The 25,096-nt window shown below is 37.1% G+C and overlaps 1 protein-coding gene and 1 long non-coding RNA gene across 2 annotated transcripts in view; one reads left to right on the top strand and one right to left on the bottom strand.

Moving 5' to 3' along the window:
- The window catches only part of LOC123873240, a 60,720-nt gene that overhangs the window by 16,602 nt on the left and 19,022 nt on the right, over positions 1-25,096 (top strand). The gene's annotated exons all lie outside the window — the stretch shown is intronic.
- Positions 15,648-16,810, bottom strand: LOC123873244. The gene is made up of 2 exons (XR_006797647.1): positions 16,492-16,810; positions 15,648-16,446 (listed from the first exon to the last, which is right to left on the bottom strand). It is a non-coding gene; the product is annotated as an uncharacterized LOC123873244 (long non-coding RNA).

The raw sequence follows: 25,096 nt of genomic DNA, 5'->3' as shown, positions 1-25,096 counted from the left end.
TCTAGTTTGCCTATCGTGAAGATCGCCGATTTTCTTGTAAGTATGAATTTGTCTTACAAAAATTATGTTATGGTTGATATATATTCTCTCCCTGATGTCTGAGCTTCCGATTCTGTTCTTGCTCTTTAACTCCACCTTACTACCTGTGTTACTGCGCTCCATTGCCTCCTCTCAAAACTATCCCTGTCTCTCAGATCAAACTCTTCACACTAATATTATAAAGCCGAAAGTTTGTATGTGTGTGTGTGTGTATGTTTGTTACTCCTTCACGCAAAAACTACCAGACGGATTTGGCTGATATTTGGAATGGAGATAGATAATATCCTGGATTAGCACATAGGCTACTTTTTATCCCGAAAAATCAAAGAGTTTCCACGGGATTTCGAAAAACCTAAATCCACGCGGGCGAAGCCGCGGGCATCGGCTAGTATAAAATATGTGAAAGTTTTACTTTACTTAATTCCTCATTGTTTTCTCGGATCTGCATAATAAATCTATTCTAGTATCATTCTAGTCTAAACTTATTTTATATTCTAAATTATAGCCCGTCAAAAATTAAGCACTCATTGTCTTCACGTAACTATAAAAAAAGATTCCGACGAATTGAGAACCTCCTCCTTTTTTGAAGTCAGTTAAAAATATGAAATGTGGAAAATGCCTACCCTACTTTATTTTTAGGGTTCCGTACGTCAAAAGGAAAAAAGGAACCCTTATAGATTTCTTTATCTCTTCGTTATGTGTCCGTCTGTCGTGTCTGTCAAGAAGACCTGTAGGGTACTTTCCGTTGACCTTAAATGGTAGGTCTTATAGCACAAGTACCTAAAGCACTTGACCAGTCTTTTTTATTTTGCCTTAACTCTCAGAATAAACAAAATTATTAGGGGCGCGCTTCTTAAATCAATGCCATGACTTGTTAAATTTTTGTAACATAACGAAAGAGATAGACAGTGGATAAACCAGACGTGATAACCAGAGAGTCCCAAGGTATAATAAAATGAGATTCATTCTAAATCGCCGCAAAAGGCTTCCAATTGCATTCCATAAATACCAAGAGGGTAGTAGATATGTTGATGAACTAGTTCCTAGACGATACCGTACTATGCAAAGACAAGTTCAAGATCTAACGGAATGTTTGCAGTTTGACCCACATCAGGGCTTGTTGCATTAACTTGTATTACATCACAACATGTGAAACCTGACAGGTTTACTTCTTTATTTATTTTTAGGGCTCCGTACCTCAAAAGAAAAAACGGAACCCTTATAAGATCACTTTGTTGTCCCTCTGTCCGTCTGTTCGTCTGTCGTGTCTGTCAAGAAAACCTGTAGGGTAGTTCCCGTGGACCTAGAATCATAAAATTTGGCAGGTTGCTAGATCTCATAGCACAAGTAAAGGAAAAAATCCAAAAACCGTGACTTTGTGGTCATATCACAAAAAAAAGTTAAAATGTGTTTCAATTTTTAAAGTAATACCAAGTAGGATACCATATGAAAGGGCTTTACCTGTACATTCTAAAACAGATTTTTATTTATTTTTAAGCATAATAGTTTTTGAGTTATCGTGCAAAATGTTAAAAAAATAAACTGAGTACGGAACCAACCCTCGGTGCGTGAGTCGCACCTGGCCGGTTTTTTAAGAGTTTGAACCATCCGAGTGGATTTAAGTTTCTTAAAAATTTTGTGAGAACTTTGATTTTGCGGGATAAAAAGTTGCCTATGTCCATCTATAGGATGCAAGCTATCTTGTATCAAATAGATGATGCCTGGGATAAAAAGTAGCTTATGTCCATCTCCGGGATTCAAGCTATTAGGGGTGGCTCTCTTCTATAATCAAGGCTATTACCTACTTAATAGGCTCACAAGACTAGTTGATAGACCCCCAGCTTACTTAGCACGATATAGCAACTTTCTTTGAGATATACTCTAGTGCTTCTACCAAAGCTTTACCAATATAATCAGTCAACAGCAAAACCTGTAGTCAACACTAATAGTGCTTTGAAACAAACAGACGCAGCGGTATCTCACTGAGATGACTTTATACTACGTACCTGATCATTGATAAAGATAAAGTAACATTGACCTTGCCTTGTCGTAAAGGTCAGAATGCAATGACAAACGATCGCTGAGTTTAGGCACTTAGGTAACGCCGGTAATAAATATGTAGAATAGTAAAACACTGAACAGCAAGTCATCGTTTGAACGGTCACGGTCAAGTAACGGGGAGCTATGCCCCAGTAAAGGGTCCGGCGAGCTTTATGGTGCTATTTATTTTAATAAAGACTCTAAGGTCTAAAGATTGACGTCTTGTAGCGAACCTCGTGGTCATAAACACGACGAAATTGGGATTTGTCTAAGAATCATAAAGTACTGTCAGACATAATAGATAGATAAAAAGATATATTATATAGTTTGTTAATTTAGGATATAACGCGTTTTGAAATATTATTATTGTATAAAGTCACCGTACCTTTAAAAATTATGTTTTTTTCTATATTTATATTTAGAATTATTAACCCCCGACCCAAAAAGAGGGGTGTTATAAGTTTGACGTGTGTAGGTATCTGTGTGTCTGTGTATCTGAGTATCTGTGTATCTGTGTATCTGTGTAGATACATCTACACAGTAGTAGTCTGTGTATCTGTGCAGATACAGATACACAGATGTGTATCTGTGTATCTGTCTGTGGCATCGTAGCGCCTGAACGAATGAACCGATTTTAATTTAGTTTTTTTTGTTTGAAAGGTGGCTTGATCGAGAGTGTTCTTAGCTATAATCTAAAAAAATTGGTTCAGCCGTTTAAGAGTTATCAGCTCTTTTCTAGTTTTCTTGTAGAAAAGAAGGTTAGATAACCGTTAGGTTCATAATATTATGTCAATAGACAAATGTCAAGCTGTCAAGATGGACGTTGCCTAGATACATAATTATTTATTTGAAAATAATGTTTTGGAAAACTCAAATACTTTGTCGGGGGTGTTATAAATTTTTAATTTACACTTGTTCTCATATAAGTGAACATTGTTCTGAGAAAAAAAACTCTTTAAACCTAACCTAATCATCTTCATCATTATGATCAAATCTCTGAAAACTCTATGATCAAAATCTAAACACATCGCCGGCTCACTACTGAGCACGGGTCTGCTTTAAGAGAAGAATTTTGGCCATAGTCTACCACACTGGCCAAATGCGGATGGGTAGACCTCACACACCTTTGAGAACATTATAAAGAACTCTCAGACATGCAAGTTCCCTCACGATATTTTCCTTCACCGTTAAAGCAAGTGATATTAACTTCAAAAAGTTAAAGGTGTGTGCCCCCGCCATCCCGAATAGGAGGCGGATGTCTAAGGCTGAAATCTATAAAGCGCACTTTGACTTTGCTCTGACTTAAGATTGAGTTAAAACGAGACAGATTTATGTGAGAGATATAGCTCTGTCTCGTTTTAACACTGTCTTAAAAGTCTAAGCAAAGGCAGAGCGCGCTCTATAGATCCCACCCTAAATCACTAGGCTATCAGCGCTGTCTAAGGTGGTAATAAAGGTAAAGTGGTCGCACAACAAGTAGTTCACCTGAAGATGCAGCATGAAGGTTTGCGCAAATCATAAAGTAAGGATTAATTACACGAGAAAGGCCAGGCTGATTACGGTGGCCAAGGCAATAACCGCCAGCCTTCCGGTCATCTGTGAACTCAATGAGACGAGACGACAGATCTGACGGATCTCAATAAAAAAGGATGTTCTTATGCATAGTTTTTTGCACGGGAATGTTTTTGTGCTCTAGGTATATGACACGCATGATTGGTAACTTTTGTTGATGACCAAGAGTGTTGCCTTGCCTGGCCCAAGGTCCTCCTTGGATCGGTGAGCCAGCGAAATAAACAAGTATGAAATCATGGCAGGTGCCTATGAGTACCTTCATTATGTAACTAGCTGATGCCCGCAGCTTCTCCCGCGTGGATTTCGGTTTTTAAAAATCCCGTGGGAACTCTTTGATTTTCCAGGATAAAAAGTAGCCAGTGTGGTAATCCAGGATATTATCTATCGCCATTCCAAATTTCAACCAAATCCGTCCAGTAGTTTTTGCGTGAAGGAGTAACAAACATACATACACGCATACACACACACACACATACACACAAACTTTCGCCTATATAATATTAGTGTGATATGTTGCAGTTGGCATAGTGTTGTGGTCTCTGGTTGGGAAAAGAAAACAACTCAATAAGACAAGCGAAGTTGACCGGAGTTTAGAAATAGACCAATTTATGTTATGTTCATTGATCATTTGATCAATTTATTATGTCATCTCGCATTAATCTACTTCTGCAGACTTTCTACCGTTTCGCTCATCTTCTTATCTGTGGAAAAGCATCTTTTCACATGGTTCCACATCACGTATCTACTGCTTAAATGTAGTGACTACCTATCTGCCCAACGAGAAGCCTACACTGTCAGCAACACTTCTGGAAGTTCTCGCTGACTAAGGTGGCCTGCTTGTATTCTGCAGTGAGCTTGGCTGGCTGGAGTGATCCCGCGGGGAGTTCCTCCAGGACACGGTCTCACCGTACAATCTATAGCTTACGGCAACGTCTAAGCACAAAATAAGATAAGTATTTTGTGGTCTAACTGCGGAAAGAGACCCAGGACGGAAGAAAATGATCCACATTTATCTTTGGCACATGGTAATAACCATCATTCTGGCAATTTTACAGCAGCGATTTACCGTCTCTCATTATTATTACTTGAGTATAGATTCATTGGTTGACTTTTGTAAAAAATGGGCACTATGCTGAATTAACTCGTCGGTTTCGTGTTATGCGACACTTTAATGCAAGAATAGCGTGCGTTGAATGCAAACTCTACGTGGGCCAAGGACCACTGGGGTTGGGAATCCGATTCTCACGCGATGACGCGACCAATACAAATACAAATATTGACCTTAATAACACCTTTTATGACGTTGTTTGATGAAGCAGGAAAAAAGATACAAGTTACCCCTTGACTGCGAACTCACCTGATGTTAAGTGATGATGTAGTCCAAGATGGAAGCGAGCTAACTTTGAAAAGGGATGGTACCCGTACCCCTGCTTGGATTCTACGTGACAACGCACCGGAACGCTAAATGGTTTGGCGGCACGGTTTTGTTGATAGGGTGGTAACTAGCCACGGCCAAAGCCTCCCACCAGACCAGAACAGAGACAATTCAGAAATCATAAATTCCCAAATTGCCTCTGCCGAGAATCGAAGCCGGGGCCTCCGCTAATACGAGTAGACCACAACATTCATCACTGCGCCAAAGAAGTTGTCGAAAGAGAGGTAGATTTACTTGACTATTCAAAAGCACTTATAACTGTAAGTAGGTATATCTAAGTTTATATGAATAAAATAACTTTCTGTATCTACCATTCTATTCGAAAACACTTGTAACGTGTTTTAAAAGATGCTTTTCATGAAGTGTCAGTGTCTTCATTCTTTAAATGGCGTTAATAAATCGGTTAAACTTTAAAGCCACACGTTTAATTATCTCCATGTTTAATATAGACATCTACCAATGACTATACAATCAGATAACATTATTCTAAGCCAATTACGATCTTTCTCGACTTTCACGAAACCAAAAGTCAAGGTTCTGTAGGTCACAGGCACAAGGGGTCAGCACGGGGAAACCATACTGATCGATCCTGTACTACATATTCCACCGACAACGTTTCCCAATTTTGATTTCTATTCTAGAGCATTTAAGTACAATTTTGATGCATGCAAAGTCACAAATAGTGGACCTCCAGACGTGACAAGGATTGAAATTCAATAATTATGCATCGTAGTCGCCTAGCGGGACCGCTTGCTTTGACGTGAGGTAATTTCTATGCTGAGCGTGAAAAAAAAAAACTTTTTTTTAATGGTTTATTACTCGTTCAGATTATGATGCTCGGTGGCATGCATATTTATTAGGTGTTCGAGGAATGATAGTATCGTTAAATTTAAATAGCTAAGTATTAAATTCAACTCAACTCTTGGTTCATGTATGGCTTTTCTAACTTAAATGAGGTAGCTCTTTATATCTTCAGAGCACATAGCATAGATGATTTGAACGTATTTTCTTGAAACACATACAAGTAAAAATTGATGACCTATTAATCTAGATTTACCTGAAAAAACGTCTTAGAAAATGTGTGTGTGTGTGTGTGTGTGTGTGTGTGTGTGTGTGTGTGTGTGTGTGTGTGTGTGTGTGTGTGTGTGCGTGTGCGTGTGCGTGTGCGTGTGCGTGTGCGTGTGTGTGTGTGTGTGTGTGTGTGTGTGTGGTGTGTTTGTGTGTGTGTGTGTTGACAGTTGTACGATCAGGTAAATGTCGCATCGTAAAAGAAATACATAGGTATCTTGTTTTGACTAATAGGTTGCAACGTTTTCAGAAAATACGTCCAATTATGGTCACCAACACCAACGAAGGAGAACCAAGTACCTACTAAACTTATTGTACCCTTCTGTAAGAGTAGCAGTAACGTAAATTCATCCACTAACATCGCTATAAGTATAATTTTCTTAGCTTTATACTTGGCCCTCTGGGCACTTCTAAAAATTATCCTGGGTTATTTCTTCTCTACAAGAAACGATCTCTATTCCACAACTAATCGGCACAGACAACTCAGCTTTTTTCCGATTGTTTCATTTTAATCAATGCCATAAAATGCATTCCGAGTTCTCACTCTATCCGGCAGGTGGAGGCGAACTTATAATTATTACTTACAATAAGTAATTTTTAAAAAAACAAGCGTAGCAAGTTCTGCCAAGTTAGTACTGAAAGATATTCGTGAAATAGATATATGTATTGAGAATTTTTTTTCCGAAAACTTATGGGGAAACCAGACCTTAGTTATTTAGAACTTATTTCAACGCCTTATTCATAACTAGGAGGTTCTTGAAATAAAAATTAAATAGTCCTTTATAACTGAACATGAATTTGAAAATATTAGATATGTGTTACGACTAACAGTATAATTTATAATTATTTATCACACAACTTAATTTATGCCGCATTAAGTAGGGTTATGGGAAGCTCAAATGCGTACTCAAATGAAACAGTTATTTATACAAAATATCCTACCAATCATATTGTCTTACTGAGAACCCCGTGGAGGATCTAATTATTTATTTATTTTACTAACGTTGGTCACCATATCTACCAGCTACCTATCAATCCATACCAAAATTTCAAGATTCGAAATTTTAGCTAAAACCTTCTGGTTTTCCCCTAGGTATTTTCAAGTCAAGAATGCATAGGCATCTGCTAAACAACCTCGCTCCATCTTATTCTGCATCGTCACTTGCCACCAGCAGGTTTGCTTGCAGCCAAGCGCTAGTCTATAAATTAAAAAAAGTCAGACTTCATTTTTGGCAAATAACTCGCGTTCACGTAATACAAAATGTACAAGATAAACATCTTAGTCATATTTAATGAACGGTTCTGTTTCGCTCGGTCTCGCATGGCTGAGAGAGATGAGTTTATGACAGAGAGATGGTAACGTAACGGTTATCTAAACATTATTTAAATAATATTATTAATTTTTTGCGTTCAAAATACTATGTCGGTCCTTGCCTTTAAATGGTCCATCCATCCATCGGCCTGTAAGCGTCCACTGCTGGACATAGGCCTTTCCAAGAGCGCGCCACCAAACACGGTCCTCCGCCTTCCTCATCCACCCGCTCCCCGCTACCTTCTTCAGGTCATCGGTCCAGCGGTCCTTTAAATGGTGGAACCTGTGAATTAATAAGTTGGTTTGGTACACTCAGAAACTTACTAAACTCACATGAGTAGATGTAGAGAACTCATAAAATACCAACTGGGATTCTATGACCACTCGCGTCTGTGTCACTTGCCTCCCATAGGAATTTTAAAAAATCTGGTTTTTATACCTATTTTGATTATTTACTTATTTACCGGATAGGTGAATAATCAAAACATTTATCTAGGTCCAGGGGCTTGTTCTGACCGTTGATAAGTCAGTCAGAGAATGATTCAGGACTTTTCTTTTTCGTACCTCTTATGCATAATATTTAATCTAGTGGAAAGGATCCCTTATCGCAATATTACAACTCAGCGACGGTCAATAACAAACGGTCCTGGAGTCTGGACGTATTATTACATTTTTTTTTGTTACAAAAAACGTCACACTTTTGAAGAAGTCAGTAGGTAATATAATAGCTATTATAATTAATTATGCATTTATTAAGCTGTATTACTTACTGTAATGTTATATTGTCTCAACTCTCAAAGCTCCAATTAGATAACAATCATTTGAAGATGCGTCGAGGCTCGGAGTCGAGAGTGAAAGCGTTCCGGCAGATTCACATGTGATCTGCCTTTCGGTTACGTCAAATGGTGAGTCCAGAATAAACAGCCGTTGGGCGGAGCTGAGTCTTCAGTGTCTTGTAAATTATAACAATGAGTAGGAGTCACAAGAGGGGTTTATTGGTAGCACCTACCTACGTATGTTTATTATTTTTATAGATATTGTCTTAAACAACGTGTCTTTCGTAATATTAAACACTACGCGTACATAGATGCTCACTGCTGTTGCGTTGGATCAATTTAATTCATCCAAGCAGTTGTCTCTCTCACCCTTGCGTGAGTGCCCGGCCCAGTGGATGTAAGAAAGGTTCTTATAGATATTCTTAAAGATTATCGATTAATAATAAAATTGAGGAAAATTCGTTCAATATCTTCATTAATTTCCTGATCAGTCCTTTCAATCGAGTATGCGAACTGACTTGCTTCATATCACCTCCATATTTATGAAATCCGTTTCTCAAATTATATATTGGTATTTATATTTGCATATTCCTCGATAAGTACCCATGTATCTTTAAATATATTTTGATGGCAATGGCTAAGCGCCACTCAGTACCATAATTATTCGAAAACAATTTTCTTACTACGAGCCTTTAGCATTAGTCGAACGAAACCAAAAAAATTAATATTAAAGAGAAAGCATTTATTAGATAGGTACCTTGTTTATATACGTATACTGGTATTTATAATGTAACAAAGGAGATTAATAATTTAGATGCGTCGACAGATTGGCAGCCCTCTTCACTACGCTTGCATGAAGATCGCCTACAATAGCTCATTTTCTGTATGTTACGTAAGGTTTTTTTAATCTCTATTTAGCTAGTAAGCTAAATAGAGATTAAAAATAGCTTCTACACTGTATACAACTTCAAACTCTTACGAGCTTTCGCAAGTGCAAGTGTATTTGCATAATAATAATCAAAAGATGTCATGAATTCGATTGCCGCCGTGCATCGAAATATAAACAATATTACTTACTTCTTGCACCATCCCGCGCTGGTCAATTAAATCCTTTCACCAAGGTTGTTTGTAAGAGAATGCTTTAGCAATAAGGCCGCTTTTGCACCCTTTTGTTTAGTTTCATCTGTATATTGTGTGAATGCCATAAAGATTTCTAAATAAATAAATAAAGTAGCTCTACAATAATACGGTGAGGACTGAACTTAATGATCTTACTGATACAAGTCCACTTACTCCCTAGAGAATATAAACTCTAATTATACCTACTTAGGTACAGGTTGTTTTGGACCTATGAACTTTGGAACTTAAGTAAACCTCTGCAGCTTTAAATTGAGGTTAGTTACCTAGTACAGTACCTAGGTACTATTTATTAATGTTACTCAAAATAATCTAACGACATGATCACTTATACTCATAATGCTGCAACATGGATTGGTGGATGTGCTTCTGCACAGATGAGTCACAGCTACTTATGATTACCTCTTACAAGATGGTTACGGATATAACGTTGACAACTTGACAAGTTGTTAACCTCTCTTTGAAAGTTTGATTATGCACTGTAATGCATAACTACTTAGTTACTTTCCCTATCTACTTGAGTTTTGAGAAGCGTTTTAATAAACAAGGAAATAAAACGCAATACACTTGAAGATTACGAGAATAATAGACCCACATCCTTTTTACATGACCACATAGGATACCTATCCCCCGAAGTCCGACCTACCCGAATTCGATAAATGCGACGTCCGTGTCGTATACCTACTTTGTCACAGTTCGCGTGTCATAGACAATTAGACAAAGATGAAAGAAAAATTAGCAAATCAATCCAGAAACCTCGGGGAAATCGATGTACTTATACATACAAATTGCAGGCACCGAATTGAGAACCTCCTCCTTTTCGAAGTTAGTCATCTAAAAATCGCAAGGGATAGTTGTAGTCAAATGGACTATACTAAAGAAATCCGATAAAGATACCTAGTTACCTTATACCTACTAATCTGATACACTTTGCATTTATTTAAAAAGTTACAGTCATGACTTAGAAAGTCCAATACATAAAACTTAGCCTCTGCTACGTGTATCCCAGTAACCCTTAAATAAACACCAGTAACCCATTAAGTCAGGAACTGGTACGAAACTACGGCAGAGCTGGCCGGTATACCTACCTACGTATAGTATGAGAGACTACCGCGAGATTTCTTACGTGTCTCGTATGTTTTTTCTCTGCTTTTAATATAAAAGCAGATCAAAACCTACTGTGCTTCTAATAAAGCAGATCAAAATTATTTAACTGCTAATTGATGACAGCGACTTCTTCCACGTGGATTCAGGTTTTTTTTGAATTCCGTGGAAACTCTTTGATTTTTCCGGGATAATAATTAGCCAATACTATGTCATGTCACTCTCCAAGCCTTTAGCTATACCCTGTGGCTATACCCACAGAACTCCCATGCAAAAATCACGTCGATCAGTTGCAGACAAAACAACAGCCTTATTTGTTATTACTAACAAATACACTTTCGCATTTAATATATTGTGACTAGTCAGGTAAGAAATAATTGTAGGTTACGTAACTAGATGATGCCCGCGACTTCGTTTCCGTGGATATAGGTTTTTAAAAATCCCGTGGGCACTCATTGATTTTCCGGGATAAAAAGTAGCCTATGTGTTAATCCACCACGGATAATCTATCTCCGTTCCTTTCAACCAAATCCGTCCAGTAGTTCTTGCGTAAAAGAGTAACAAACGTTCATCCATACATCTAAAACTTATTTTATTTTATTTATTAAACTTATTTTATTGTCTTCAAATATTTGGTACACTTGTATTTTATTTTATATTTGAAATGGATGTAAAAATGCCTGAAATAAATGACTATTATTATTATTATATACTTACAAACTTTCGCGTTTATATTATTAGTAGGGTGATATTATCTCGACGCTGTCTCTTAGATTAGAATGTTCTGTGTGATCTAACAGTACTAAGGCAGGCTTTGCCGTTATCTGGTAATGAGCGAGGTGCTCTGTGGGACAACGGAAACCCGAGATTATATGTGTTTTCTCGTAAACACTGTAACGGAGCCGAGTACTGTTTTCTATAAAAATCTGCAAAACGGGAAAGCACGATATACGGGGTTCGCACTTATATACCATTTTTAGGGTTCCGTACCCAAAGGGAAAAAACGGAGCCCTAATAATGTCACTGCTGTCTGTCTGTCTGTCTATCCGGTTGTCACGGGTCTCTAGCTCGTAGACGAAATGAGTTACAAACCTTAAATTTTGGTATTTGGTGCAAGACGTTGACCCAAAACCAACTATTGAATTAGAAATTCAATTACTTAAATTATTTTTCAGGGGGGCCTCCCATACTAAAAAAAGAAAACTAAGTACTACCCATACTAGAAAAAGGAGCCGAAAATATTTTTTTTTTACCCTAACATGTACCCACATCATTGTTTAGAGCTCATTGATTTGAGATTTTTGGTTTATATGCGGCATTACTTATCGTGAAGACGTATAAGAGGTATAAGATTTAGTTTGTAAATCGAGCCTTTTAACCTTAGCTATGCAGATAAAATTACTAAAAAAATAAATAGGTATGTAGCATTAAATTTCGCAGATAGGTAAGTACGACGGATCATGCGAAATTAGAAACCTTATTTGGAACAGTTTGTTTGTCTATGAGCAAAGATATCTGATTTCCAAAAATAAGAATTTGAAATCCATAATAATAGGTATTATATTTGGCGACATTATATTTTTAGTTTTATTTGGATAACCTGAGTTCTCAAACTTAAACTATATCTAATAAACTAGCATAAAGATTTACTTTGCGCAAAATTTTTAAACTTTGAACTCTTTGCGGAAGCTTGTATAGAAATTAAAATCATCATACAAACGTAATCCAGAAAGAATGCTTGCGAAAAGTTAAGCCACTTTGGACATCTATTTTTATGACTTAAAATTCAAAAACCCCCGACACAAAAACCTCTAATAATCTTCCAACTGCTGAACAGATTTTCTTGGATTATAGCTAAGAACACTCTCGATCAAGCCACCTTTCAAACAAAAAAAACAAAATCAAAATCGGTTCTTTCGTTCAGGCGCTACTAAGTCACAGACAGATACACAGGCACACAGATACACAGATACACACGTCAAACTTATAACACCCCTCTTTTTGGGTCGGGGGTTAAAAAGTGATGATACTTATAATTTATTCGTCGTTTTAATTTTTGTAGAAAATCTCCACTTCAGTGATATATCAAAAACCGATATAAGTAGGACAGAGTAGTATGCCTTTTTGTACGTGGTTTAGACAGCTGACCCTAGGTAACATAATATAATAACTGTGATAATAATCTGAAACTTCAGGCTTCATGTTGTTTTCTCCATTCGACATCCCAATAGCTTACCTACTAATGGAATACCGATGAACCGATTAAAATTTCCAATGCTATACTTATTGATGACACAAAAAGGTGAAACTCATTGATTGTTGGAAACCCAGTCCTGAGAGAGCTTGCTAACAATGCCTGTGAGAAGGTGTAGCGATTTGCGTTTTGCTAAACATTTCTTTTTTGCTGTCACAATGATAATAGGTAGGTATGATGAGCGTCTTTGTGATATGAAAACAAGATACAAATGATGCGAAAGACATCACCGGAATGAGTAAGACCAGCTATTTCTAGCATGTACGTATTAGATAGATAAGCAGACTTACCTAATACGTATTGATCCCTGTTTTAATCACTTTGATATTCAATAGTTCCCGTTTTTTCCTTTGATAAAGACTTAAAATCTATAAAAAGTCGGAAAACATGAGTATAAAGCATCGCTAACATTCTACTTATCGCCATACAAGGAATTCAATACAAGCTCATCTAATGGCTACTATACTTTAATCTACAAGAATAATTGCTCGAGTAAGCCCGCAGTTCCTCAGCGTAGACTTACAACTAGGAAGTTATTAAAAAAATTAAAATTGGTAAAGACCGAGTTGGACTTGGACACACGAGGGGTTCCGTTCCATCGTACAATAAATAAGACTTAATTTCTTTTCATTTTCATGCCGGCTATTTCGAAATTTTTACTATTATATTTCGATAAAGCGCAACTTTCTACCTATTCCGCTGGCAGACAGACAGACAGACGGACAAACAGACAGTGGAGGCTTAGTAATAGAGTCCCGTTGGCACCCTTCGGGAACGGAACCCTGAAAATTATTAGATAGGCACTTAATTCGATTACTTTTATGGTCTGGCAAGTTGAAAATCACAAGAAAATAGCTGCTTATTGTATTGTAATAGCACAAAAAACCTCTTGAATACAGTTCGTACTCAACGAGTTGATAATGATGAGCATTTACTCAAGCGGGAGGCTTCATGCATTTCAAGCATGTATAATACAAATTAATGTATGGTGGAGAAAAAAATGTATTAGGTAAGTACTTAGGTACTGTTATGTTAGGATGATGGAGGAAATAATTACCATAATTATTTAACTATTACCTACTTACTTCATGTATGTCATGGAACAAGGAAACAGGTAATTCATACTGCGTGAAACGCTGTTGGCCTAGTGGTTAAGATGTCGGCCTTCTATACAGGGGATCGCGGGTTCGATCTCGGGTAAGCACTTTCAACTTTTCGGAGTTAAAGTCTAAAGCTCATTTTTCACTACGGGATGTACTTACTTATTATATTATATTATAGTCCAGTCAAAATAGACGTAGACAATAATTCGCATAGAGCTAAAAATTCGTATGAGTGTTGGAAACACCAATAGGTATACCTAAATGAATTGTCAAAAGTCCCCATCGATCCCACATTTGCAAAAAAAAAAATTCAAGTTCAAAGTTCACCAAAATAGATGTTTTGCATTTTCCAGCTAAACGGTAAGTTTTATCATAATCATTGTCAGACAAAAATTGATCTACAAAAGTTGTCCTCTACTTTTTTTTCTAAGAATCACCATTCCTGAGATATCGCGATTCTAAAAGTTTCCATCAAATTTTAGAATCGCGAATGAAAACATTGAGGAAACCTGCGTCTCAATTTTGGACAATCATCATCCTTGCAAAAACGACGCTCTTTAAAGTTTTCCACTGTTTAAACGCGATCTTTTTAGTAATAATCTTGGATCTCCCACAATAATCTGTATGAACGATGTTCACGACAAGGTAACGGTGTCGCGCATTTACGACCGTTTTGAGCTAATGATAACCCGGACTTAATGTGCAACATTTATTGCATTTGTGCCAAAATAAAGCAGATTTGTTGTGCTACATTACCTTTATTACGTTTAAAATAATAAGCACGTAGGTACCTACTGTGCGTTCGATCGTTATTATTTTTTGCCCGTCACGGCAATTGGTCAGAACGGAGCTAATTCATCTTTTACAAGTAGAGGCAAGTGGGGCAGATTACTGCAGAAAAATTCAAAATTACATTTAAATATAACGGAGGGCCGAGGGCGTTATCAGGCCATCGCGGGCACATCTTCATTTCTTTATTACTTTGTAGGCGCTTCTAATGATTATTAAGATTGAAGCATGATCTAACCACTAGTAAACCTGGATAATAACTAAGCGGATATGTCAGGATAGCAACCTTTAGATTAACCGAGCTTTCGTGGGCGTACTAACGATATTCTTGGACTATCAAGTGATATTGAACTACCTTCGACTAAAACCATGATAACTCTCACTTACTGCATGTCACAACTACCAGCGTAACTAGGTAAACCTAACCTAACCTACCTAGACCGGCTCCTCCACCCCTACACCGATCCCAAACCGACCATCTAACCTAATCACCACAATATCAACTCGTCTAACCAACAGTACCACTTTAGGTAACCACAATTCTACAGTACGACAGACTATGCCTACTGAGAAGTGTCCTCGGCAACAACCGGACGAATAATGCCCCGCTACGCACAGCGTGTCTAATTTTATAGTCCAACGACGACAGTGGGGAGATGGCGTAATGCTCAGTGAGCGAAGTGTTGACAGCTAAAAGTCGGTACCGCCGACACGGCCATTCTGACCGGCGTACGTCCTCGTACGCTAAATGTCACAAAGCATGTGAGGACAAAACCATAACCACAATAATAAGAACCTATCTACTGACATGTCGCGACGCGAAATTTAGTTGAACCGATTCTAAACTACAGTTCATATGATTAGAGCGCAATTGCTATTGCAACTCTTAATCAATCATGATCATTATTCAAAACGAATTTACCACTGGTTCGGAATGCCACAACCTAGCGAGAAGAACCAGCAAGAAACTCGGTGGCATCTAACTGAACTTAAAAAACAAATTTTTTTTTTTTTTTTGGTTGTTGTTAAGGATATGTGGTTAACTGTGACTGTCGTCCTTAGTACCACGCTGAACGAACCGTGGAATGATAACCTGAGTTCGCAAATAGATGTTGCTCTACAATTCAGTAGTACAACCATTTCATAACAGATGGTGCTTTAAATAATGGCCACTTTAATGTTGGTCTCTGATACGGCCAGAACTGACACGTCACACGTCCCTGTGTGATGCTCGTGTAAAAGAGACAACTTGCTACAATCAAAGGCTCGGCTTTTCCTGATTAACTTTTAGTGAAAGAGTTCATTATTGAACAACAACAGTTGGCCTCGTCCACAAAACAAAGGTCGCTCAGCGAGCTATGTTGGGTATCACTCTCAGGGACAAAATCCGGAACGAGGAAATTCGCAGAAGAACAAAAGCGACCGACACAGCTCAAAGGATCAGCAAGCTGAAGCGGCAATGGGCGGCCATGTCCGTCGCAGAACCGACGGCCGATGGGGCAGACGCGTTCTGGAGCGGAGACCGCGCATCGGCAAGCGCAGTGCGAGACGACCTCCCGCCCGCCGGACCGACGACCCGAAGAAGGCGGCGGGGAGCGGGCAGACGAGGAAGGCGGAGGACCGCGCCCGGCGGCGCGCTCCTGGAAAGGCCCACGTCCAGCAGCGGACGCATACAGGCTGATGGATGGAAAGAGTTCATTATGTAACAAAGTACAACGCTAGTGCCAAACAACAAGTTCGTTGTTGACATCATACTGCTACAGCTACAATACGAAATTTTCTTTAATTCTCTACAGCATGGTTGGATAAGAAATCAACTCTATCTCATTAGTGAAGACCATCCCAATAGTGAATAGTATCACGTGTCTTAGTCAGCAAAACTATCACCTAAATCGAGTGACGATAAACTAGATAAACTTGTCGTTACTATTGCCTAAATCGAGCAATAGTAACTCATGCCACCTAAATCGAGTGACGATAAACTTGTCGTTACTATCACCTAAATCGAGCGATAGTAACTCATGCCACCCAAATCGGGTGACGATAAACTAGTCGTTGCTATCACCTAAATCGAGCGATAGCAACTCATGCCACCTAAATCGGGTGACGATAAACTTGTCGTTACTATTGCCTAAATCGAGCAATAGTAACTCATGCCACCTAAATCGAGTGACGATAAATTTGTCGTTACTATCACCTAAATCGAGCGATAGTAACTCATGCCACCTCCATCGAGTGACGGTAGTCGTTACTAGAAGTAGTAACTCATGCCACCTCCATCGAGTGACGGTAGTCGTTACTAAAAGTAGTAACTCATGCCACCTCCATCGAGTGACGGTAGTCATTACCAGAAGTAATAACTCTTGCCACCTCCATCGAGTGACGGTAATCATGCCACCTGTATCGAGTGACGATAGTCGTTACTAGAAGTAGTAACTCATGTCACCTCCATCGAGTGACGGTAGTCGTTACTAAAAGTAGTAACTCATGCCACCTCCATCGAGTGACGGTAGTCATTACCAGAAGTAATAACTCTTGCCACCTCCATCGAGTGACGGTAGTCGTTACTAAAAGTAGCAACTCATGCCACCTCCATCGAGTGACGGTAGTCGTTACTAGAAGTAGTAACTCATGCCACCTCCATCGAGTGACGAAAACTGACTCGATCACACTATTATTATAAAGACGAAAGTTTGTATGTGTGTGTGTGTGTATGTTCGCTACTCCTTCACGCAAAACCTACTGGGCGGACTTGGCCGAAATTTGGAATGGAGACAGACAATATCCCGGATCAGCACATAGGCCACTCTTCATCCCGGAATATCTTGATTGAAACTTGATTGAAAACTCTGGTCTAAATTAGGTCGAAAAACTTTCCACGTTGTAGATTTAAATCGGTTATTCCCACAAGACGACGGTGGTTCGATATTGCTTTGTTTACGTTTCAAAATAGAAAAACACCTTCAATTCCTGTTGCAATATGTTCCGCGAGGTAATATCGGTAGTGAAAGGTGGTATTTGCAATCGGTAACAAATCATTTTAAAATGAACGAACACGTAAAACACCTCTGTCCTCTCGGTATTATTTTCAGCACAGAGGGTAGCTTAATCACCTCGATACATTCTTTTAGTCTAAGACTAGTAACTCACTAAATCTATCATCAGACTTCTATGGAGCCCTAGGGCATCCCACTTCTGATAACGGAGGGCCGAGGGTGTTATCAGGTTATCGTGAGCATATTTTCACTTTTTTATTACTTTGTAGGCGCTTCTAATGATTATTAAGATTGAAGCATGATCTGACCACTAGTAAACCTGGATAATAACTAAGCGGATATGTCAGGATAGCAACCTTTAGATTAACCGAGCTTTCGTGGGCGTACTAACGATATTCTTGGACTATCAAGTGATATTGAACTACCTTCGACTAAAACCATGATAACTCTCACTTACTGCATGTCACAACTACCAGCGTAACTAGGTAAACCTAACCTAACCTACCTAGACCGGCTCCTCCACCCCTACACCGGTCCCAAACCGACCATCTAACCTAATCACCACAATATCAACTCGTCTAACCAACAGTACCACTTTAGGTAACCACAATTCTACAGTACGACAGACTATGCCTACTGAGAAGTGTCCTCGGCAACAACCGGACGAATAATGCCCTGCTACGCACAGCGTGTCTAATTTTATAGTCCAACGACGACAGTGGGGAGATGGCGTAATGCTCAGTGAGCGAAGTGTTGACAGCTAAAAGTCGGTACCGCCGACAAATATATATATTTTGTTCCACGCATAGTATATTATATTTATTATAAATATTATAATTACAATTAAAAAAACTGGTTAAATCGGGAGATAAGAAAGTTATAACATTTTCTATAAAAACGGGATTTGTATCTGCCCAACTGCAACGACGCGACGCGACGTGACGGGCCTTATAAAACATCGCGTGGATGGAAAATGCGAAAAAGTATAATTGGAAAGGTATTTTTGGATATTATTTAGTACTTACTTTTGTTAAAGAATGATCTAAATCATTAAAAAAAAGCCTGATGCGATTTGCAATTTCCTTGGAGCGCTTTTGCTTTCAAGCTGTCCGAGGCTAAGTTAACGACTATATTTTCAGGCTTTATAAGTTCTAATTTCCTTCCTAAATTCTTTTCATGATTTTGGATATTTGCATCGCTTTCAAATATCACCAACAATTATTGATAGCTTACCGTATTTATCCTTAGGACTTTTTAAATGTTAAAAACTTATTTTGCTAATATTTGGTCCGTGAAAATATCTGCAAGTAAATAGGTATTTTAAGGAAATACAGGATTCCAAAACGCAAGATAAACTTGGTCCGGACTTAACAAAAAATCATTCAAGTCAATTATAAAGTGTTAAAATAACTATTTTAATTTACAGTCATCAAAAATATCAAAGTGCTATTCCATCTAGGCAATAAGTGGGTACTTTAAATCCATAACAGCTAACCACAGTAATAATAGTAATTGAAGAAAATTGGTAATTAAGTTTGAATCAAAATTAGATGGCATTGAACTTGCCCTATACAGAGAGGTGAAAATTATTATAGAAGCTATTATCTTCGGGCGTGTTATTAACTATTGGATAACTCAAAACTTCGGGGGTGCTATTAACTATTGGATAATTCAAAACTTCGGGCGTGTTATTAACTATTGGATAACTCAAAATTACCCGTGTTAGTTAGGTGTGGTTAGGTACCAGTTACCCACGGAATATTACCTACTAGAAGATGCCTGCGGCTTCGCCCGCGTGGATTTCGGTTTTTTAAAATCCCGTAGAAACTCTTTGATTTTCCGGGATAAAGAGTAGCCTATGTGCTAATCCAGAATATTATCTATCTCCATTCCAAATTTCAGCCAAATCCATTCAGTAGTTATTGCGTGAAAGAGTAACAAACATACACACATACACACACACACTTACAAATTTTCGCCTTTATAATATTATAGTGTGATAGTGTGATTATTTAATCGCAATTAGATATAGTAAGTTTTAAAAATCCTGTGGGAACTTGTAGATTTTCCGGAAAAAAATTATAAGTCTATGTATTTCTCTGGGATGAACATTGTGAACTATAGATGATAATCTCTGTATCAAATATAATATGATACCCGTGACTTCTTCGGTGGGTACCATTGATTAGGCTGATCTTTAGAGGTTTTTTGGAAACATACCGACTAGGCTATAAGGCTGACTGTGTAATATCGACATTGCACAAGGAATGATTGCTTGGCCCATACTGATTCATATCATTATCATATTAATAATAATAATAATAAGCCTTTTATTTTCTCTCTTCATTTCACATTTGGTTATTTTACAATATAATTATATACTAGTCATTATGAACAACATCATATTAAACAATTATAACTTATCTTACAGTAGTTTATATTTTTAGATAAACAAAAAAAAAAAAAATTACAAAAACTAAATTACATTTTTAAAATAATATAAAGTAGTGTACCTAAAGTTATTATTGATATTGTTTAAAAAATTACATATGTTATGACGAATATTCGAAGTTCGAAATCCCTGCCCATTTTTAAAAATCGTTTGAAAGAATTCTACTTATCTATGCCATAATAGTTTAAATATTGTTTTTATTTATTATATTATTATTTTTTATATTATATGTATCCCTTTTATATTATATGCAAGTAACTATATTGTCATATATAGCATATACATATATATTTATATATTATATATATATAATTACTTTTTTATGTTTATTAGTATATATATAAATCTTTGTAAAAAATCCTTGCGACTTGGTACTATCCAACCTCCTTCCTAGAACTTCTCCTTTCAGCAAAGGTTGCCTGGTAGAGATTGCTCCAAGCAATAAGGCCGCCTTTGCACACAATTGTTTTTTTTTTTCTGTTTTCTTCTTACTGTGTTGTTATCCTTATATGTGTTTTTGTGTGCAATAAAGAGTTTCTATCTATCTATCTATCTATCTACATTTTAATTCAATTCATTTTACTAAGTCTTATTAATTATTCCTATTCAGTAATTACTGTTTATAATATGCAGCGTTGCCAGAATGTTACTTTTGTAACATTTTACGTTACTTTTGACCCCCTCATGTTTCCTCCATGTTACACGACTCAAAATGTTACTTTACGTTACTTTTAGGACTTCATAAAAATATTCAAATTTTTCCCAGCAAACCAAAAATAATCGTGAAACGGAACGCATCCAAAACAATTTTCGTTTGTCGTAATCGGCCCATTTGTTAGTTTATTTCACTTTCTCTAAGTTATTGGTCTAAGTTCACTTTATTTTGTAATTACTCTGTGATTAAAAAAGTGTTTTGTTTGTTTTTCTCTGTGACTCAACTTTGTTTTGGCCAAGTTTTGGCTAATAAAGTTATTCGTGGACTTCGTCTGTGGTGGCGTTTGCTGGCGCGCGTGTTATGACTTTTTGGAGTGTTTTTTTGTTAGAAGTGGCCGGTTTTTGTGTTCTGCTAGTGTTTATTGGTGGTGGAACTAACCAAGGAACTGACTGGGAAGCACTCTAAAGGGGCGCCGCGTGTATGTCGGCGGGCGCCGGTACAGACGAAGTCCATTCTTATACATATAGTTTTCCTAACTTGTAAATAACTACAAACTTGACATTAGCTAATCAGTATAAAGCCAGTCGAGAGAAAAAAAAAAAAGTTATTCGTTGCGGGGTAGTGATATTGTAGGTAACTAGTTAGGTATCTAAGTACAAAAAAAAATTGTATCTTTATTTCGTCAAAATTCGAAAGTGATTGGTTTGTTCGTTATCCTTATCGACTGTGTATATGTGTTGCTAACACTACTTGCTTGGTAAGTAAATGTTGTATACAATGTAGTTTTAAGTAAATAAGTAAGTAGTTAACTAATTAGGGAATCAGTAATGCAAAAACAAAGTCATAGTATTTGCAACTGAAAGCAGTTCGTTTTTGTATCGACTGTCATCTTATTATTAAGTCACATTAGTTTCCAGAAGTTCATTTAGCTATTTACTACTTAGTTATTGTTGTAGGTAACTTCGGTTTTCTTTACAGGAATGAGAGCGAGCTGAGTAGATACCGGCCGGCGTAACCTAAAATTTGAGTTTTGCTATCGAATCTATCGATCTCTTTGCTGAGACCAAGGTAAGTAGTTAGGTACCTACCTAGTATTGTTCAGTTAACAAAACGAATTTGAAATTCCCGCGTAATTTTCTTCACTGCGTACCTACCTAGTGCGTTTTTTTTATTCTCTCGTCTGGCTTTACAAAGATTAGCCAATGTCAAGTTTGTAGATATTTTTAAGTTAGGGAAACTATATAAGTAAGGACATCGTCTGTGCCGGCGCTCGCCGACATACGCACGGCGCCCCTTTAGAGCGCTTCCCAGTTAGTTCCAGCATGGTTCTAGCACCAAAAACGCCAGTGAAACACAAAAACCAGCCACTTTTAACAAAAAAAAAACGCTCCAAAAAGGCACCACACGCGCGCCATCAAACGCTACACAGACAAGGACCACCTAGTGCGTAGCCTCTCAAACTCAAACAGTCCTGTGTTGCCAGATCGCCCGATATAAGACGATTTTAATCTTTTTAACCCCCGATCCAAAAAGAGGGGTGTTATAAGTTTGACGTGTGTATCTGTGTATGGCATCGTAGCTCTCAAACTAATGAACCGATTTTAATTTAGTTTTTTTGTTTGAAAGGTGGCTTGATGGAGAGTGTTCTTAGCTATAATCAAAGAAAATCGGTTCAGCCGTTTGAAAGTTATCAGCTCTTTTCTAGTTAATGTAACCTTCACTTGTTGGGGTGATATAAATTTTTAATTTACACTTGTATTATAAATTGATTAACAAAATAAGTTATAGCTATTCAAAGACATTTCTAAATCCGGTGGTATATTATTATTTTAGTTACATATTGATTTGTTTTTCTTTTTCAGGATCAGCAGTCAATTTATTCAATCAACAATTATTATTACGATTCTTTTTAAGCTTAACTAATGGGACAAGAAAACTGTTTAAATTTTTGTATAATAAAGTGCCATATTAACCTGTGCACCTTATTACTTTTATTTTCCACGAAAAATAAGGAAATGTTACTTTTCTCGTGAAAATGTTACATTTTGAGATGTCTCGTGTTACAATTGACTATCTGCCACTGGCAACACTGATAATATGTACATTAAAATTGATTACTAATCTTACAATAATTTACATTCTTTTTATAAACAAAAATTTATCTATGTCAAATTACATTACAACAATTCAATTTATCTATGTCAAATTACATTACAACAATTCAATTTATCTATGTCAAATTACATTACAACAATTCAATTCATTTATGTCAAATTACATTAAACATACAATAGAGTAGTACAATAGAGAGTATAATTATTATTTATTATTGAATGTATTTCAAATGATTTTCAATTTAATTTCTGTTACTATTATTCTTATTCTGTAATTTATCGCTCTATTATTCTATCTCTTTCTACTTAACTTTTTTTTTTTTTTTTTTTTAAATTATGTTTACATGTTTATTAGTATACATATATATCTGTTAGTGTGAAGATGAGAAACCCTCTTGGGTGTAGGCCTCCTCCAAAACTGACCAGTTTTTCCTGTTTTTTGCCAACTCCTTCCAGTCTCTGCCTGCAACGGATATGATATCATCTTCCCATCTAGAGTTAGGTCTTCCACGTCTTCTTTTGCCTTGAGGTCCGATCCACGTAGTGACTTTTTGAGTCCATCTCTCGTCCTGCAGTCTCGCAATATGGCCGGCCCATTTCCATTTTAATGAGAGAGCATGTTTTAGGAAATCTATCATATTTGTTTCTTCTCTTATATCTGATGCCTTAAATTTTTGAATTTTTTTAATATTTAAGAGACTGCGCTCCATAGCTCGTTGACATACTTTTATTTTGTTTTTTATATTTTTGGTAAAAACCCAGGTTTGAGCGCCGTAGGTAAGGCACGGGAGCACGCAAGAGTCCATGGCAATTTTTTTGAGAGTTACTGGCAATCGATTTTTAAAAATTTCTTTCATCGACCAGTACTTATTCCAGGCCATTGTTATTCTTCTTTCCACCTCTTCGGTATTACAATGTGGCTTAAAAGATATTTGCTTTCCTAGGTAGATGTATTTTTCCACATACTCTAGGATGTTTTCGCCCACATAAATGGGGAATTGGTTTGCGTTTGTCATAACTTTTGTTTTCCCTTCGTTCATTTCCAAGCCGAATCTTAGGCTGGCTTCATGTAGAGTCTTTACCATGTATTGCATGTCCCTACTATTTTCGGCGAAAATCACTAGATCATCTGCAAATCTTAAGTGTGTTAGAGAGGAACCTTTGATTTTTATGCCCAAATTTTCCCAATGTAGAGTTTTGAAAATTGATTCTAATACTGCTATAAATATTTTTGGAGAAAGAGGATCTCCTTGTTTGACGCCTCTATTTATTTCAAATGGCGGTCCAAATGTTTCCAACTTTACTCTACTTTTACTCCTTTTATAAATATCCTTTATTATATTTATATAATTACTATTTATTTTACAGTCTTTGAGGGCATCCCATATGCATGTATGGAAAATTGTATCGAACGCTTTTTTATAGTCAATAAATGCTACATATAGAGATGCTCTTTTTTCTTTGTATTTTTCTAGTATTTGCTCTACCGTATGGATGTGGTCCATTGTGGAAAAACCCTTGCGGAAGCCAGCTTGTTCCTTGGGTTGGTTTAAGTCAATCTGGTCGCTTATTTTACTGAGCAGACAAGAAGAAAAAAGCTTATAAAGACAGCACATCAAGCTTATTGGGCGGTAATTTTGTACATCTTTAGGATCTCCTTTTTTGTATAGTAGAGTAATATGTGATTCTACCCATTGATGAGGGACTGACTCTTGAATTTTTATTAATTTAAATAGGTTATATATAGGGGTTATCAAGATGTCCGCAGCGTATTTGATGGCCTCATTTGGTATGTTGTCCGGACCTGTGCTTTTTTCGGTTTTCAGGCGTTTAATTGCATTGAGTATGTCAAGTTCGTTCCACTCCTCTCTTATTGTATTCCCTTCATTCTCTATGTTGTGTATGGAGTGCGTTTCCGAATTAATGCTTGTGTCATAGAGCTTTTTATAGAATTTAGATGCTGTCTCTAGAATAGCTTTTCGGTTGGCAGAGATTTTTTGTTTCTCTTGCAAGCTCGGTATCCATGTTTTGTAAATTGCAAGTTCCCTATTGGCTCGCTTCATACCACGTTTCTCTCGAAGGGACCTTTCTATTACGGAAAATCTATAATTTTTATAATCTTCTTTAATTTTATTATTTACAATTTTATAAATTTTTGTCAGTTCTTTTTTTATCTTAGGAGTCTTTGGGTACGTATTCTGAAGCTCTAAGCGCTTGTTTATAAGATTTTTTGTCTCTACCGATATAATA

This window comes from Maniola jurtina, chromosome 16 (assembly GCF_905333055.1).
Source record: "Maniola jurtina chromosome 16, ilManJurt1.1, whole genome shotgun sequence".
NCBI classification, from domain to species: domain Eukaryota; kingdom Metazoa; phylum Arthropoda; class Insecta; order Lepidoptera; family Nymphalidae; genus Maniola; species Maniola jurtina.
This window is presented reverse-complemented; position numbering and strand designations above follow the sequence as displayed.